The sequence below is a fragment of the Rissa tridactyla genome, chromosome 1, assembly GCF_028500815.1.
Source record: "Rissa tridactyla isolate bRisTri1 chromosome 1, bRisTri1.patW.cur.20221130, whole genome shotgun sequence".
Lineage (NCBI taxonomy): Eukaryota > Metazoa > Chordata > Aves > Charadriiformes > Laridae > Rissa > Rissa tridactyla.
In genome coordinates this window covers 104,761,112-104,780,935 of record NC_071466.1, presented here as the reverse complement: position 1 = coordinate 104,780,935, position 19,824 = coordinate 104,761,112, and the positions used below count along the sequence as shown (strand labels likewise).

The window sequence follows — 19,824 nt, the reverse complement described above, 5'->3', positions numbered from 1 at the left end:
AGGATGTTATTTTTTCTCTTAATAGATTTTTTTGCAATTTTGCCTGCCTGACCACTCACTGTCTGGGAGCTGTGGTTTTACTGGTCTCCTTCGATTAACCTTCAAAGACTTCAACTTCTTCTCCCCTACACATTTGTACTCAGCAGCAAACAAACATTTGTTAGAGCGCTTCACTGTTTACTTTCACAAGACACATTTCTCCGATGTTCTGCGTTGCTGAATTATGCAAAAATAGCATACTCCACTGACATACTTCCTATACATTTGCAAGTAGTTATATCTGTGTTTTATACACACAAGGGGCATGTTCTTGGGAAACGTTTTTCTTCTAAGACACCACCCACCCCAATCACCTCCTGAGAGCTGATCATGGACCCTGCTGTATTTATACCACAGTTGAGTCTGAAAGCTCCAGTGTGGACTGAAACCGGAGCTCCCAGCTGCTTTACAGTCAGACAAGGACATGTGATCCTTGGTCCCGGAGCTCACACAAAGCTCTAGCTGTTTTCCCTATCGTTGCAGACTCAGGCTTGTCAATTATTTCATCGCCATTTATTTAGTGCTGGCGGGGGAAGCTATACCATGCCTCGTGCGATGAGGCAGTCCCAGCTCCCCTTTCACATGGCACTTAATACTTTGAGGGAACCAGCCCACACCATTCGGCAATGGAGACCAGGTTTTCAGAAAGCGTAAAGTGGCTCAGCCTCCTGTTTCCCAGGAGGACTAACCAATGCACACCCAATGAGACTCCAGCCCCTGCAGCACTGGCCAATACATCCGATTCAGAGAGACCAACCCCTATTTCTACCTGCCTCTCCTCCATCCCCATCCCATCCCAAATCCTTGCCCTTCCCTACAGTCTGTTCGCTGACAGCATCTCCCTGCTCACTTACCAAACACCTTTCCCTGGAAAAGGAGATCCCAACGAGGACAGCTGTAAGCTCCTTGGAAACACAAGGTTTCTTCGTTACCTGTGAAGCCCCATGAGCCTGAATGAGGCTGCAGGTAGACCTTCCCTCCAAAGCCTCTATTTCCAAATAATCCTGCCCCCTTCTCCCAAAGATGCAGCTCCAGCACCCCCAGTCCTGCGGATGTTTTTACTCTCAAAGCCACGCTCCCAAAAAAAGCCTCAATTTCTTTCTTTTCGCTTGCCCAGACGCATAAATATAAAGCTGACTGTGGTAGGTACCGTGGTTTTTCTCATGCTCCCAGACAGCCGTGTTCTGCTTATTCCCCACGTTACTTAATGTTATTTCGAAATACAGACTCCAGCTGTTTGAGTACCCACGCAGATGTGCAACTTTGCCTTCCTCTGGCCTCAACCCCCTGCTGCAAAAAGGCTGGGGGCCACATTTCAGCAGAGAGGCACCGGCTGTCCCCCCACCAGGGGAGACACCCCACACTGTCAGCTGCTCCAGCAAGGAAAGACAAGGGGCTCCCAGGGACACTGCCAATGGGTCCAAAGTCTTCATGGAGCTCTGGATATTTATATGGGTTTACCAAGTCCACATGGCCCAAAACAACTGACTGCATCTACTTCCTCCTCAAAAATCTCTGGTTCCTTTTAATTTCTCCTTTAAAAAAACCAAACACATAAATTCCAAACTTGAAGGTATGTTCAGGTAACCATGTCAAGCATAAAGACCTGTTTTAAACAGTAAACAGAAGCTGAAATGTCATGCATTCATTCATATGCCTCCAGGAATGACAGCTTGAAGGGACATATCAAATAGTATGACTTTCCAAATTTAAAAAAAACAGGCTGGTAAATTACAGTGATTTATCATTCCACAACAAAGTACACACACAAAGAAGTGCTTCCCAGAAAAAGACTACCAAGAAATCATCCAGATGTTACTAAAGCATTAAGATTAATTTGTTCAAAAAAAAAAAGCAATGAAGAAATTATTCCCACTGGCTTTTTTGTCATAAGTTTTATCCTGCAACTTCTAACTGAATTGACTTCTGTATTCTGCCTTGCGTCTTACACCAAGGCTATGTGCATTTCTGGTGCCTGCTGCCTGTGCTTGCATCTCTTATGGCAGCACCTTGTCAACTCCACTCTAGGATGCCATAAAAGTGAACAGAAATGCAACTTTCCTCCAGCTTAAAGGGTGCGGGGGGAAGTAAAAACCAGCATTTCAGTTGTGTAGGAAAAAAAAAAGGCTCCTTTGTTACAATTTTAAAAAGCACATTAGTCATTTTCAACCAAAACAACCTTTGGCACAAGTATTACACATCACTTACAGTGAAAGTCATCAGATGGTTGGCAAAGGTTTTCAGTAACCACTTTAATTCACTGCATAAACCTGCAGCGATCGTTTAAAATCCCTCCCACCCCCCAGGAAACCTGGGAGCAGTTAATGCTTCCAGTCCCACAGCACTTGGTCGGCAGGTTTCCTCCAGCAACCCATGGGCCGTGGCATCCATTGGGATGCAGTGGTGCCTCACACGTGGGTCCCCCTTTACCAAGTGAGGTGGGAAGCAACTGGCAACAGCAGGCCAGTAGCCTCCCTGCAGCCAAGGAGCAGCAGCGGACAACCTCTGTTTTGGGTCTTCAAGGCCAGGCTGGATGGGACTTTGAGTAACCTGTTCTAGTGGGAGGTGTCCCTGCCCATGGCAGGGGGCTTGGAACTAGATGTTCTTTAAGGTCCCTTCCAACTCTAACCATTCTATGGTTCCTTCCAGGTTTTGCCAGCGTTCATGCAAAACCCAGGCATGGGCGAGGACAAGTCTGATCCCTTTGGAGACGAGACTTTGGCGTCAAGACGCAGCTTTCCCATGACTGGGATAACCCAAAAATCATCTTCTCAGACACTTGCCGCAGGCACGGAGCTTGCAAGCAGTAGTCATACAGCTGCACTTTTTTAAACTCAGATTGATAACTTGTGTTCGCTAATTTCAGGTTGGGAAGTTTATACCACATGGTTAATGTCCTTCGACACACTGGATTTGGGGGGGGGGGTTGGCAATATTTAGCGTAATACCGTGCAGGCTGTTAAAATCATTTTAGCTTTTTCTGGCTAGGCACATCGGTTAACGTGCAAGAATGTGCCTATCAAGCAGTGCCGTTCAAGTGAATTTTGTTTTGTAGTAACCATTAAATACTCCTTTTCTGCACATCCCAGACCTGGACCAAAATCGCTCCTGTCCTGACCAGGGTTTTGGCCCCTTTCCTGCCCCTGTGCAGGGAGGCAGCTGCACCTAGCAGCTTCCCACCTCCCTTCCCAGCCCTGGCCTTGCCCAGGGGGGAGTCTTTGTCTCCATTTCAATGTCTAAGGGCCCTGGAGCACACTCTGAATATACCTTCCCCGCCCAGGTTAATGCAAATGAATAACAAGGCAATTTTCAGCTGGGAAGCAGACAGCAGAATGCTTATTTGTTTTCCCAATGACTTGAGGATTAGAGGGACCACAGAGGGCTGTTTGCTCACCTGGGAAAGTCACAACATTGCGTTTTCAGAGTTTGCTACAACAGCCCCGGCTCACCAAAGCCCAACTGCTGCTGGCGTATCTTCAGCAGCCACACAGCAATGTAGGGTATGGAAGAAGAGACTGGCATGAGCGTCTCTCTGCATCCTCCAAAAATGTTGGAGGCAGGAATTAATACAAAATCTACACGCTTTCCTTTTTCCCCTCCCATCTCTGCTATTTTATAGGCTTCCACGCACCACTTCCCAGCTTCCAAAGTGCTACAGATGAGGTTTGGCAACTTCCCTGACTCATCCATCTGCAGATCTGACTTGCTGGTGTTCTACACTGACTACTTCAGAGAGCCTTATCTTCAGAGGGGTCACCCCCAGCGCCCAGACAACCACCCCAATAGCTCAAATCCTATGGGAAAGAGACATTTCCCTGCCGGCAGCTGTGCAGACCCCTGTGGCCATCCCCATAAGCTAAAATGCATCTGGGCAATGACACTAGCACTGCAAGTATTGATACAGAGGGGGGGGAAAAGTAAAATACTGTTTCATAAAAACAATGCTATTCAAGTGCTGTTTCTGCACTTATTATCCAATATAAAATCCCCTCAACAAGTGAGGCTTCTTCTTGCACTAATCACGTGAAACCAAGCCCACCAGTTCCAAATTGTTTGGAAGGGGAAACCGAAATAGAAATGCAGAGCAACTTTCACAGGAAAAAATGTTTCTGCCTCTTCAGAAACAAATACAACCATTTCCACCACGATGGCCACCCAACCAGCACCACCTCTACCCCCTTACCTCCGCAGAAGAGCAGACCTGCCATGACTTTCATACATTCCTATGTCCACAAGTAATCCATATGTCCGATCTTCTGACAGACCCAAACCATTCCTGAAATGTCCCCACTTGCAAACACTCATGCCATTGCAGCAGCATGTATGTATGCAAGGTGATTTGTGGTCAGGCCCCAGTCAGCTTACAGAGGTGCTGCTCGTTAGTGGTCGCTCAGGTACACCTATGGCAATGCACAGGAATGCAGTTTATCTTACACCACTCTTGGTGAAGTTGCACCACGGCACACTTGCTATGCTCCCAACAGCGCGCATGCAGTTCCTGCAGCCCAGCTAATGCTGGGCAATTTGTTAAACTCCATTAACAACTCTGTGAGTCTGAGCTCTTAATTACCCAGTAATCCAGATCAAACTCTAGACAACACTAGAAAAGACAAGAGTTAAACCACTGCTGGTCTCCCATGAGCGAACCTCCCACCTGCCACCCGAGACATCTCTCCTGGGAAGACCATGGAAGGCAGCGAGGGAGAGCGGGCACTGCTGTGGGCCCCAGCAGCAGTGAGACCACCAAGCCTCCGGCGCAGGCTGTGTTTGAGCCAAGGCAAGGGCTCAGGGCAGAGAGCCTTCACAGGACTGCAGCTACACAGGACCCCTCAGCCTGCAGGCCCCCAGATGCATATGTTACCTAATGGGCACCCCGTTACACTGCTGGCCACTGCTGGGATCATTTATTTGCTTTGCTTTATGAGGGCTGTTTAAGCTACCTGAGAAAATCGCATTCCAACTCTTATTGAAAGCGTAATTGTAAGTTTCAAAAAGCAATTACATTAAAAGCACTCTGCAGTGAATCAACTAACTACCCATTTGCGCACAAGCCTCTCGCACCAGCCACAGCGCCGGCCGATGGGGATGGATTTCCAGGACCGGCGCACGGAGCTGAGCATGGCGGGAGGCTTCACCCATGGGAACCACGCAAGAGTTCCCCCCTGGAAGGAAGAGGGGCTTGTTAGTTATCACAAAATGCTCCCTCTTCCTCAAGTCGTTCAACACCATCCCACGGAGAAAGCAAACAAGCAGCAGAGAGCAAGCCTGCTGAGCCAGGGAAAAAGGATGTTCCTGTTTGTTTACAATTCAATTAGAATTTGAGATGCCGCAACCAATAAAGATAAAAACTACATTCTGGTTCTAGAAACCCCTAAATCTTATGCGACCTATGCCTTGCAAGGCACAAGAAGAATATAAATATTTACATGATAACTTCCCTTTTTCCCCGCCCCGCTTCTGCACTGTTTGCAGCACAGCTTGGCTAATCCCATTTCCACTGTGCTGTATTCTGACCTCCTTAAACAACCCCATGCTAGGATGTTAAAACACTCTAATCTATAAATAATGTATTCCTCTCATCCAGCAATGGATTACTGGGCCATAAAACTCACTGGAACACACCACACAGTCGCAAGTTTAACAAAATAATACCGAGAAAGACATAACAGTAGAGAGTCGTCCTCTTTCTTGCCAAATTCTTTTAAAGATTTGACGCCACTATTACTTTTGCATTGGATTTTTTTTTTTAAATAAATTGTTTAGGAGATGATATTTTATTCTGGTGACCTCTTTTTTTCCCCCCACCAAAGACCCTTTATTTTTTTGCGCTATTAATCCTCGCAGCATGGCAAAAGACCAGCACCAGCTAACGCATCAGAGCCAAAGTGCAGGCATAGCGATACAGGGCTCACTGCTGCCATACACCACGGGGCCTCGACACACACGGTGAGGCCACGCTTTACACCCAAGCCAATCTGTTGCCCCAGGTGGGGACCTCCCATTTCCGACCACCCCCACCCCCCCCCCCCCCATCCCTCCTGCCCCAGCTTTCTGCAAGGAGGATGCCCAGACATTCACTGGACCCCATGCTAGGCCAGTCCAGGTCACTGATCCTGCAGGAAACTATCTGCATTTTCCTTGGGGTTCATTTTCATGTAGCCATTACCTGCAACTCAAGCCATAATGTGTAACTCCATTTAAAAATAAGTGACTCTGCTCCAAAGACCGATGTCCAGTAGGCTTGCTCCCACTGCTGCAATGTTGCAAAAATCAATGCTTCTCCTATGTCCTGGACGCCAGCGGGAGCCCTACCACTGATTTCCCAGAGCAAAAGCATAAAGCTTAAGAAAATGCTTAAATGATGCAAGTTCGCGGTTTGGCAGGGTATTTTTCTGACAGGCATTCTGGAAAAATAAAGTGTTTCTGCCTCAAAACAAGTTGGAACCCACTTAAAAACAGAAGTGCACCCTTTAAAGAGCAAGTTCCCCTGGGAAGTGTAACCAGGCATGCCACACTTCGGCACTTGATTCCTTAGCTACGTTTGCCGTAAATGACGTTGCAATCTTCTACATATTTTTTGTAATGCACAGATCACTTAACTCCAAAAGGACTGTGGAAAAACAAGCAACCCACCAACACCCACAAAACCTGCTTCCTTTGTTCCACTGCACTAATCACATGTGAAAATGTGAATTAATAGCTGCCTTGACAATGGGTTTTCTGGTATATTAAACAAAACGATTAAAGCACTAACATTTCCAACAGCTACAGCTGTTGTGACTTAATTCCCCCAAAAAAGGTGCGCATTATACTTTGCCTCTGCACAGGAGGATTACTCATGGCTGATGGGTTGCAGCGCAGCTCTGAATCAGCTCTGAACTCTGCCCGTAGGAAAGCAAGCCCATGCCCCTCAGGAAGCAGAATCCATATCCGACATTCCTACAACATGCCTGAAGACAGCGGGTCAGATGGCGAGCCAGGAGATGATGGCGAGCCAGCCCCTCGACAGCAGCCAAGCTTGCTGGGGGAAAAGCAGGGCCAGGAGACTACGGTGCTTGCTTGGTTATTAGCCCTAATGCTTAGTCACAGTAATTGCAGGGCCAGGGCTCTGTACTCACATTTCCTTGTCACCAACCCAAGAATTAGGCAATTTAGATTTAAAGATAGTAACCGGTATATAAAATAACTTGGTAAGCTATCGCAGAAGTAACTAAGAGAAAAATCAGCAACTTGATACGGAAACACTTCCCGCAGACCCTGCTTCTGCGGCATTATCAGATCTTCGGCAAGTGCGAGACCCCACCAAACCCAGGCTCCTGCTCTTACTGAAAAGCACAGCAGCATTGCCCGTCACAACGTTTCAGATTTCCCCACCTCGCAGAAACACTTCTAACAGAGCTCAATTCAAGTTGAAACCTTTCACGGGGCTCATTTTCAACAATTAAAGAGCATGGCAACCTGTAATTACCGAAAATAAAGCCAGACAGCTGGAGAAGGGAAGCATCTTTAATAAGTAACATGATACTACATTTTCTCTCTTAGGGAATTTAGCTATTAAGTCCCCATCTCCCATTCAATCAGTTTGAGCTCTCGGTGTCTACAACGAACCCAATGTGCTTCTGCTACCTGCCGGCAGTGCAAACCTTGGAAAAGCAAACACCGCTTGACGACCTGATTAAATGTGACTTAGAGAAAGCAACACCTCCATCCACACTGGGGAAAGACAGAATTTAGGAGAGAAGAGCTTTATGGGGGGTCCTGGACACACGGCGTCTAAGACAACACAATGATACTACACCCCACAAACACATTTTACCAGCTTTAGCTGAGCTTCAGTTGCTCTCCTTCCCCCCAGCCCAGCACGCACAACGCAAGCAAAAGGTAGTATCGTTCGTGAAGTAGCTTACCGCTCATCATCAACAGCACAAACATCTTTGCCTGTTGTATTTCCCAAGCCCCGGCTGCCTGTAACAGAAAGGAGGAAGCGCCAGCGTTTCATTCCCCTTCTGCTTCAGAGTGGGTGTAACTCGTTAAGTCTCATGCTAAGATGAGATGGGTCAATTGGGTGTGTTTGAAGGTTTGGGTTTTTGCCATCGCTCCCTCCCTCCTTCCTTTCCTCCCTCCCTCTCCTGATTAATTCCTCCCGTCGCAGGCTTCAGACAAGCTGCCACTCAGCCCCGCTGGCTCCTGAAATCTGAATTCCTAAGGACACCCCTCCGGGGTGACTTTAACTCACCAGCCTGGCAAGTTGCGAGAGAAGCCAAGAATTTAAATACCCAGTCACCCTACATAGGTGACTTGCACATCAGCTACGCATGAAACAGCCGCCTGGTCCCCGTCCTCACACTGCTACACTGCATCGTCCTTGGTGTTTCATTGCATTGTCAGGAAGCAATTCACCAGTGTGACATAAAATAAAAAACTTTTGACTTACTCTGCACCTTTTGCCACTTCCCTCAACTCCCTTAGGAGTCCCAGAGGATCTCTCCCTGGGTATGTACCTGGACTGTGCTTCTGTAAGAGGACGTGTGTTCAAAGCGCACAGGCAATTGCCTCCCACTAAGCTGTCCACAGGTGCAAAAGTCTTTGCAGGATCAGGAACTACAGGGATTTAAATATTACTCATGGATCTGGTTTAACTTAATTCACTTCTTCCACATAACTGTCTCTGGATTAGGATTTGAGCAGCATCGTCCTCAAAAGCAGGGTTGTTTAATGGTTGCTATAAATAAGAAATACCAATACAAAACCTAAACCAGCTGTGTTTATCCGCCAACTTCCCCTACCTTGACTCTGCACTCATTATGGGAGAAGAAAAACAGGTATCAAACTACTCTCAGAATGAAGTAGACAACAGGGTAAGTATTTTTTTACAAATAGAAATCAAACTAATTAACAAATTAACATTTACAATTCTGTGTGATACTTCAAAAATACGGAGTATTAAGTGATAATCATATCCTTGCAGTTCTGTTGCCTGCAGCCCAGCAATGACCACAAATTGGAAAAAGGACAAAATTATTAGGAAAAGAAAATAGAAATAAAATGGCAAAAGGTATGTGCAGGAGCCCAGTTCTCCCGCAGGGTTATACCCTCAGTTGTGCGACTGCAGTGATTAAACAGCTGTAGTGAGGCTATGGGGTTACACAGATGCTGGAGGAGAGGATGGGAGGAGATGACTATTTTGGGCCAGCCAGAGATGAGATAGCTGGAGAAGTGATTTGATGCAGCGCAATCATTCTTACACACCCCATTATCAGAAACAGGCGCACAAGCCAAGTTTCCTGGTACAGCAGTCAGCTTTAGCCCACTTCAAACAGCAGGTTTGTTTTAACTTTACATCCGAGTAGTTGCAGCGTCAGATGTTTCTGATATATCTGCCCACGCTTAGAAAGCACCAGGTCCCCCCGTGGCTTCAGGCATTCCTTATAAGCACCAGAGTCCTCCACCTCGGCAGCAGAAGAGGGGGAAGGAGGGATTGGACCAGACACACCGTTTGGAATAGAAAACACTAAAATGATCAATCCTTAGCCTTACGGATAATTTGAACACCAAATGCGCACAGACAGCAGCTCCTATTTGTGGGCCAGGCAGGAGAAACAAACGGGAGAAAGCCTAGGGGAGCGGACTGCCTCCTCCAAAAGTTTTCGGCGCCGGTAACTAGCAAAGCCCGAGCAGGCAAGCAGGTCTGGTGAGCCACGAGTGACTCAGAAGGCGACGGGGGCTGCTGCTGCCTGCCTTCGGGTTCACTCGGGCACGGCCAGTACTCACCATCTTCAACCCATTCGAACAGCCCGAGAGGCAAAGCCACGTTCAGAGCTCCGACACGACCCACCCTTAATTGCTCCCATCAAAACGGCTTTGCCATTACATGGAAACCGATGTGTACGTATACACAGACATGCGTGCACACAAGCTCCCATAGATACAAAGCAATTATGCGCCAGTCCTAAAGGAGGAACATATATGCTTACTACGACAGATTGCAAGTGATTGTCTGAACTGTTTTCCAGCTTAAGACGACGAAGAGAGGCACACCCTTTTGCTGCCAGCATTAGGTCGATTTGCATTCTGTCACTGCAGTTTGGGGCATCTTTTCCTGCTGGTTCACTGTTCCCCTATCGCAGATCCTCGCCATGGTACACAGCAAAACTTGAACTCCATGTGTCCCCCTCCCTGTAAGGGCTGCTTTCAGAAAGCTTCAAGACAACCAAGTTATAAGTCAGAAAGTCCCAAGTCAGTCAGATCCCCGGCAGATTTTGAATCAGTGGAGATGGATAAAAGAAAAGCAGCGATTACCTCTTGCTATCATGACCCATAGCACCACAGTAACACACAGCAAGTAAAAAATAGCAAGACTGATGCATGCAGAGAGATGCACAGAAGAATTACAGGTGCCATCACGTAGCTAAGATCTTGGGGGTTGCAGATACAGCACTTGATTTGGTTGATCTGACTGTTGCTGCAATCCTCAGGAGGGACTGGAGAGACAGGCAAGGGAAGCCTTCTCCCTGGCCACATACCAGCCAGCCTGTCCTCCTCCAAAGCCTTGCTGTGAAACCAGATGACAGGCCTTCAGGGAAGCCTGGCTGGGGGCAAGCAAGCCACCAGGGTCCAGGCCACAGGGAGCAGGCGGCCCCAGTCGCTGGGGGAAGGCACAGAGCGGCCGGCTGACAACAGCCTTGCCTAGAGCCCTCCCGGGCAGCACCGTGGCTTGTTAGCTCACGCCTGGCTGCTGCAGAAGAACAGGCATTTCCAGGCCCTGGCCCCGTCACCCCGGCTCGGCTGACGCATTTGGATACACGCCTTTTGATGTGGGCTTCCCCTGAAGGCCCGCGAGCCAACTTATATAAATCTTAATGCTCTCCTGTGCTAAGTGATTAGCGAAGACCTACCAAAACCTGTTTTCAGACAACCTAGCACATTCTGCCCAAAACGGGCTGGAGACAACCAGGCCAGCCGCTGAGCTGGCCGACTGGAGGGGACATCACCTCCAGGAGCTTGAAGAAGTGGCCATCAGCTGACCCCTGCAGCTAGAAGGCGGCACGCGCTTACCCTCCCCTTCTCAGCTCAGTAAAGGTGATACCACTGGGAAAAGCCCCTTTTTCTTCCAGTGTCAGCAGGAAAAATCCCAGCAACCCTACAAAGAGTCCACAGGTCCTCCCAAATATGCAGCTGAGATGCGGAGACCCCGCCACAGGGACCACAGGAGAAAGGTCCCCCCCAGTGTGCCATGGTCCACTGCAGGACAGCATGTCCTCAGTGGTGAAAGGCGCGGAGAGGGACTCCCACCAGACACAAGCCAAGTCTGCATCCTGCATAAAGGTGTACTTATCGACGCTAATTAACATCCTGGGCTTCTCACACCCTGGCACACCTGCTAATTAGCACACATGAGTTAATATCATTTTAACAATGGATTATCACTTTGGGCAGAAAAATGGTTGGGAGTCACTTCAGTACAGTGACTCACCCTGAACACAGCAGCAACATAAGATATGAAGAGCATCGGCTGCGCTTGCACAGGGCTACACAGACCATATCTCTTTAACTACGGCTTAATTTACAAAGCCAAGGTGCTTCAAAAATTCATGATTGTATCTGTCTTATTTTCCACCTGCACATACAGATGGCATAGGAGAAGCATCCTGTCTCCATCCTCCAGACAACTGGAGCCACTCAGGTCTTTCTTCAAGTCTTTATAGCCATGGTACAGTTCCTAATGGTCCCAGCCACCACGATTATCACCTGCTTTGGTCAAGCATGTTTCAGGACACGACCCAAGGCCCAACAAGCACTTATCATCTGCCAGGAATGACCCCAGAGGAACACCAAGGTGCTGATACCCAACGCCAGTCTTGGTGCTACTCCAAACGTCCCATAACCACAGACCAGTCTGGCAGCACCCCGGCACACGTTACTGCGACATTTTGTTCCTTTTTCACAGAACACTGTAAACTACAGCCCTATAAACACAACCTGGGCTTCAAAGTTCAAGCCGAGTCTTGCACATCACCATGGATGATGTGGCCGGGCTGTGCACTCCGTTCACCCTGCTGACCCCCTTCCCCTGGAAGCAACACTTGTGCCTGCGCAGCCTCATGCATCTGGCAGGAAGGACTGTGACCAACAATACTGCTAAAGCAAAGGGTTGTCTCTGTGTAGGTGGGTACACAGTTTGGCTTGAGCCAGCTTATATTCAATGATAAACTGAGGAGGAAAGTTGACTTCAGCTGTATTTTTTTTTTCCTTTTTAAGCCTCAGCTTTCAAACTGGATCTCTGTGATGTAGAAGCTCACAGCTCACAAGAGGGCACTGGTGGAAAACCATCACACCGCCATCAGAATCACTTCTACCCCCTAAAATTGATGTTTAACGCTGCCTACCTTCACCTTGTCCAATAAAAACCTGGAAAACAGCCCTTGACAATTCAAGAATGTTAACACCATGAAAAATTATACTAGATCGAATGTATCCATACTCCCTGCTATCAGAAAGATTTTCTCAGCCTCATGTTTCTATTTGGGATTAGGAGGGGAGCTATGAAAGGCAGGTATTGTTCAGGGCCAAATAGTTCCCTTTCAGCCTCTACAAAAGTAAGCTAATGAACTACAGGGTTGTTTTCTTCCTTTGGAGAGGTCAGCAGATATATCAACTCATGGGAAAACTGATCCCCGTTGTTATACTGCAAGGGTAGTTGAAAAAGGTTTCTAATGAGCTACAGGGAGTGGATGCTGGCGATGAGCCAGCACCCTTGCCCTGCGAAACCAAGACGAATGACAAGAGGCATGAACCACCTCTGGAGCAAGCACAAGTTAAAATTTAAGGCTTGCGTTTCACCGTGCTGCTTGTGGCTGGCAGTTCTCACACCGACTTTGCAGTGCATACTCGGGGCACGTTACTTGCAGACACTCAGCGCACATAACTTCACAGGCAAAGGTAGGGCTCCTTCTCTTTACTGCGACCATCCAGTGCGTGCAGGTGAAACACCTCTGTGTGTACAGGATTAATATGGAATGATAGAATGGTTTAGGTTGGAAGGGACCTTAAAGATCATCTAGGTCCAACCCCCCTGCCATGGGCACTGACATATCCCACTAGACCAGGTAGCTCAAAGCCCAGCCTGGTCTTGAACGCTTCTAGGGATGGGGCATCTACAGCTTCTGTATATCTATATATACCTCTATAACTTCTAATATCTATAGAAGAGGCCTGCTTCTAGTCATCTGGCCTCAAGAAGACACTCGCAATGGTGAAGCTCTTCTGGACAGGCATGCAAGCATGCATGGACACATGTATCCAAAGTTGCTACGAGCTTCTGCTCCTCCCCAGCACTGGGATGGTTTTATAGGGTCATCTGGCTGTGCGTGGTGGCTCCAACCCAGCTCCCCCTGACTGGGGAAGCGGGTACCGCTGCGACACCCCACATTGCACAAGCCTCGCAGCAGTGCCCACGAGCCCGGTCAGTCCTTACCGCAACTGCCGCCTGGCGCAATGATAAGCCAGAGTTACACAAAGCAGGGACTGTTTCCTTTTTTGATGAGAAGGCTCAAGGAGGAACGTTTTATTCAAGACTTCTAATCCAAACACCTCCTCTTGTTTCTTTGAAAGAAACTAGGCGGTAGTTGCTGTCATTTTCATGCTGCGTTCTGACACGCTTCCACCTCATCCCTGCCAATAGTTTTAATTTCGTTGGAAAAATCAGCTCACAATGAGAGTGACAAGCTGTACACTGGTGATGATGCTGTCAAATGATGGATATCGTAGGCTTACATTAGTTGTCAAAATTTTTCAACACTAAAAATAGGTATCACAAGCTTTTGGATTCACTGCATTGAAGTATTAATCATACAGGATATTCACACCTTCAAGAGAGCCCAAAGCCACTTAAAGCCAGGTAAAACCAGCAACGTGTGATGTACAGCAAAGGTCCCTGAGCATTATTTATTTTGAGAAGGAAAAACAACACACTGCTGTGTGAAATCTCTTAACTGCCCTGGCTGAAGTGAAAACAAGATGCTGCACTCAACATGAAATACAGCAGCACAATATAGGATGCAAACACATGCAAAGGAAGAAAGAAAGAATGTCTATCTTAGAGAAGATAGAAAATCCTGCATCCTGTTATCCCAGCTCTTGGTCTAGATCCCACTGAAATGGAGGGCAAAGATCATCCCACAGCAGCTGCTCCTTTCCCTCCTGCCATCTCTCGCCTGCCCCAGCCCAGTAACAAAGGGCCCAGAGCCACGAGGCTGGAGAAGGATGCGAAAGCCCAGGAAAAGCAAGTAGGTTGCCAGAAGGCTGACATTTCCATTCAAGGAATGACTTCTCCCCAGGCAGCGCCCTGCCAACAGATGCCAGCCAGGCAGCAGGTCACCAAAGGGGACATTGTTTTTATGGGTAAGATGGCATAAGAGGAGGTGGGGGGAAAGAGAGACCATTTACAAACCAAATCAAGCTTGCTTATTCACTGAGATGACTAGCGCAGGCAGAGTTGTCCCTATATTAGGCCAATATTTATAGCAGAAAGAAAATGAAGCATCATAAGGAATTACTAATTAGATGTTATCATAACACTGTGTAGAACTGAAGCAGCACTCCAATGTGCTTTATAAATAATTAGCAAATTAACTTTCACAATATCCCTGTGCGGCAAGTATTATCCCCATCTTCTGCACAGCCAAGCGGAGAGTGAGCGGTTTGCTCGTGGCCTCAGTCCTTGAGCAGAGGCAGGATTACAACTGATGCCCTGGTCCTGTGTCACCAACACCTGATCCAGACACAGCCTGCTCACCCAGGGTGAAATCCTGACTCAAAACACGCTTGTGTTAAGTCAGCTAGAGCACCTGACCTATTGTCTATGCTTTTATGCCAATGGTGAGAGGACAGAAGATACCAGCCCCAGTATAAAGCCCAATAGTACCGAAAAAACCACAGTGGCATAGTTGGCTTAAACCTACCAAAGTCCATGCTGCCTTAAAGAAAGATCTCACACTCTATCCATGCACTCCCCTCCTGGCACATGTACCAGTGCTTGTGGCAGGACAGTGGCTTGCTGGTTCAGGGGACAGCTTAGGGTGAAAACTGGCCTTGCTGGAATAAAAAAAGGCAGAGTTTGGGCAGATGGGTCCTCCGCCCTGGCCAAGCACGCAGCTGCCCAAGCACAGGGTTGGGATATCAAAGAGGAAGAGGGAGCTGGGAGCCCGCTGGTTACATCTCCCATACCATCAGACCATGAATCACACTGCTCCTCTCTCCTAGAGCTCTGCCGGGGCCACCGAGCAGGGGGTCCTTGGTTATCATCCCAGCCCCACACATCTCCATGCACTGGCCCCAACTGCATTTTCTAACTCCTTGCCACAGGATGAAACGCACTCGCAGCCATGAACTCAGGGTGTGAATTCAGGGCTGACTGAGCACCTGACCACACGTTACTTGGCATGGGTATGACTCCTTTCACTCTAGGGATAAATTCCAGCTTGCACCAGCATGAGACCAAGACTCAGTCTCTTCCCTTGCTCTCAGGAGGAGTGTGACAGACAACGCACCAAAGCCCAAAATTTGTTCTAATGGCTCAGTCTCCCCCTGCTCCTCCCAGAGGAGGCATCTTCTCACAGCTCACAGAGAAATCTCTTCACAGCCACAGAGCTAGGGGAGGCCAGGCGGCAGAGGATGCACTGGCCACAGACGGACACCCACCATCCCCATCCATCTCCCCCACCCTGCCCACAGAGACTACAGTCCGTGGCTCTGTCATCCTTTCCCCAGAGCCGGAGGAGCACCCCCAGCAAGGACAGCCCTGCCCACTCCCTCCAGCGCTCACCTGCCTGTTGGGTGGAGAAAGGCTGACCGCAAGCACGTGCAGGTGCGTTCCCGTGGGCTCTTCATGTGTTGGAGGCAGGAACTAGGGGGGCAAAAAGTCCCTCCAGCCCCAGCAGATCCAAAGGAAACAACCGAGCGACTGCCTCTTTACAGAGTTCACAAACTGAGCATGCAGCTTCAAGCATGGATTATAAATGTCTGCTAACTCCATTGGCACAACAGAAAGCACCCTTCCAGTAATTCTTCTGTCCAGGCACTCAACTCTCACCTTTCACCAGAGCAAGCAGGCTACCACAAGTGTCCTCGCTCCCTCCCTCCCACACTGAGCTTTATATCGAAGGAGAAGATTATGGCAGCATCAATGCCATCCATACACACTCCCTTCATGTCACTGACACCTCCACCCTCACAGTGCAGGTGTGATTGACCCATCCAAAGCCATGACGCTTTCTCAACAGCTCACTGTCAAGTGGTGGCAATGGGCAAGTCAGGGAAAGGAACAATCCAGCCGAAAGGATGGGCAGGAGAAGGAAGAGTCATGAAGGCAGATGCACACAGTCTGCTTCTCTAAACTCTCCATGAAAGCATGCAGCAAAATCAAGGATGCTCTTGCACAGCTGCCTGCACAGCCCAAAGCAGGCTTTGGGAATGAGACTGGCCCAGGAAGCTCCTGCCACAAGCCCTCAAGCCGCCTTCCCACCACCAGCCATGCTGCAGACCAGACCACTGGGCAGATCCAGGCTAATGGCACTGTTTTCCATCAACTGATCCTCCCCGTGAAGTATTCCAAGACCCTCACAGAAAAAAACAGTTCAGAAACATAAACTGCTGCTATTACTTTCTGACGGATGCACACTAAGAAAGTAGGCAGACCTGCATCTACTTTAGACATGTTGCATAAAAATAAAAGTTGCTGGTTGACTGCACGTGTTCTCATATTTAGAAAATAAGCTCCAATTTATTTCTTCTCTTTTTTCCCAAATCTTTACAGCCAGATGGTAAACAAACTTCCCTCAATGTCACCTCAATGAAAAGAAGCCCCGACATGGTTTCAACATCCCCAGACCCAAGCATGACACAAAATCACACTGTTCAGTTAATACCTCACTCCAGGGTGGACCTGACCTCACACCCCTCACTCGCAGCCTGACCCAAAGCCGTCTGACATGAGCAGAGATCTTGACTTCAGGTTCCATTCAGAGGGCTCCCACCACTGACTTTCACAGGATGACTTGAGGTTATAAACACTACAGCTGGCAGAGAGGGCTGTCGCAACTGGACTTGCCATCCCCAGAGGTCTCTCAGAGATTTAAGTAAATACAGCCCTCTGGTTTATGTCTCAGTGCTTTCCCTTTTTCTCCTTTTCCATTAATTTGTTCTTGCTACTTCATAGGTCTTTTTCCCTTTTAAAAAAAACACATCAAGTTATTCCATTGAAAGACAACACAGTTTTATCAGAAAGTGCATGCTATTTTTCTTACTCTTCCTATTTATACTCCCCTTGTTGACTGCCAGGTCACATCTCACATAACTATATTACCATCTACTTGTGGTAGTGCTGTGCTCCTCATAACGAGCAAATCTTTAATTTCAAGGCGTAGTTTGTGTCCATCTACGGTCTCTGTCAGGCATCCATATTGGTGGTGCCCATACCAACTCTGGGTACACTGTGTTAAGGTGGTCATGAAGTGAATCACTGGCAGTTTTGTCTGGATATACAGAGATCTTCACCATAAAGATGCTCAAGGTGAAAAGTGAAGTGGGATCATGTTTTCCAGAGAGGCTGTGCAGTCTCTGTCCTTGGAGGGTTTCGAGACCTGCCTGGAAAAGAGGCCTGAGCAGCCAGGTCTGGTCCCAGAGGTGTCCCTGCTTTGGGCAGGAGATTGGAGCAGAGACCCCCACATGTCCCCTCCCACATGAGAGGCTCACTGACCCCAAGCTTAGGGGCACCCTCCCAAACAATCATCAGTCAAATGCCCAGGATTGTGCCTGGCAGAGAGGACAAATCCACATCAAGAGGAGATAAGCCTTTCATCAGTGTTGGTCCATCCAGTTACGCTGCCTTGAAGCTTCCTTACAGCTTGTGGAAGGGTTTGATCCAGTCAAACCATGCCTATGACCATGACAGTTGCATCCTCCTCCTTCCACACCGTTCTGCCAAAGATGCCTATAAGCTTAGCTCTAGGGCCAGCCACAGCACTCCCAACCCGTTTCAGTCCAGGGAAGCTGGGGACACACTTAAGCAAACAGTTCTCTGCTAAACCAGATGACAGTGAGTGCCAAAACAGCGCAAGCACTCACGAACATGGATTTCCCAGAAAACCTGAAAGCCACTGACTTCCAATAGAGGTTTACAGTACTACGCAGCGGCAGCAGGATGGCAACCTCCTGTGAGTCCCTAGCAGTCCGCAAAGCACACGTCTATCTACACCCTCGTATCCAACCCACAACAGAAGAACTTTGTGAGGATTTCTGTACATAGCTTGGAGGCCAAGAGCAAAGCGTGGCACAGCCATGCTAAGGTAGGATAGTATTGAAAAATGCCACTAGCGCATTTCGCTTTGAAAAGCATCAAAATTACAGGAAATTGTTCAGACTCCCTTTATTAAGAAAACAAGAAACTGAGAAGCATGACCAGGAAACATTGTTTAAAAGTTGGCTCTTTTTCACGGTTAGCAGGGAAGGAAAGGAGGTGCAGAACAAGAGCAGGAGGAAAGCATGAAGCAACTGGAAGCGTCTTCTCTGAATTGCAGTCTGAAACCTTTGGCTTTCTTTTGATACCAGTAAATTTAAAAGAAAGTAAAAAGTCTCCAAATCTTGTTCCAAACTATTATTTGGAAGAAGGCCATAGCTCATTATGAACAAAGCAGGCAAAGAATATATGGTTCACGATACTCGAACAATGGTCCTGCTCCTGCAAGCCCACTCCTGAGTATTTGCAAACCAGTGGCAACGCTGACACACGATACATACAATCGGTATACATTCATGGTATTACACACTCACTGCCTCTTGACCATGCCTTTATACTTGCACAAATGTGGTTTTGAACGCTCAGAGGTGCATAATTTCTCTGAGTGATCCATAAGACTAAGAGTTCATATACAGATTTAACTGCTTAAACAAGGTCAAGGGCAGAGACCTGGTCACTTTTACTGGCAAAAGCCTCATACTCTGAAAGCCATAATTGTTCTAGAACTGCTGATTAATTTTCCTCATTTGTATGTTTCCCCACCACCCCCTTTTAAAGTCCTGCCTGGTCCTTTTATTTCTTATGAAGCTTTCCAGTATTTGTCTGTTACTTGAACGTTAAAGCCCGATTTGTGATTAAACACAACATTTGGGAGGTGGACTCCGAGGCTGCCTGCTGTCACTGTTCCAACTGTAAGAAGCTCTGGGAGATATCAGTGTATAAGGACAGATCCTTCTCCACATAAGCCTGTGTGACCGAAGTTATTTCTCCCCTATTCTATCCCTCACACCCCCGACTCCCCTACAGAGTGGGATAGCTGCATGGTATGAATAGTGGTAGGTATGAAAGTGTCAATAAATAGGGCAACGGCAAGGAGAACACAGAAATACATTGCAAAGCAATAAAATAGTTGCATCAGTTGCATTAATTTCACAAAAGCAGTAATCAGAGATTGTATGCTTAAGTATGTCGAGAATGCTGCACTCAGTAACTTGAAGAAATTACTTTTATCAGTTGGCCCACTTCCCCCAGTGTAGCCACACTCAACAGATAAGGGAACTCTTCAAACTTAAATGACCACGTTCCACATTTTGGGGTTCCGCAAAAGCAAGCTGAGCTATCTGGAGACCAGCCGAGGTCAGGCCAGCTGAAGTTGGGCCAGCACAGAGGGTGTGAGCATCAATCTTCTCACCCATTTCAATTACACAGTCAGCAGCAGGAAAAGGGAGCCTACTACACTAGCCATGGATGAAAATCCTGGAAACATACCT

The 19,824-nt window shown here is 47.8% G+C and overlaps 1 protein-coding gene across 4 annotated transcripts in view; it reads right to left on the bottom strand.

Moving 5' to 3' along the window:
• TIAM1 (TIAM Rac1 associated GEF 1) overlaps window positions 1-19,824 on the bottom strand; it is a 217,878-nt gene that overhangs the window by 111,736 nt on the left and 86,318 nt on the right. The window contains exon 1 of one of the 4 annotated variants that reach the window (XM_054188088.1): window positions 7,947-7,996. The exons of the other annotated variants lie outside the window; for them this stretch is intronic. The gene's annotated coding sequence lies outside the window, so the exon portion shown is untranslated. Of the gene's footprint in view, window positions 1-7,946; window positions 7,997-19,824 lie in introns of those variants that run through there. 4 annotated transcript variants of the gene reach the window in all.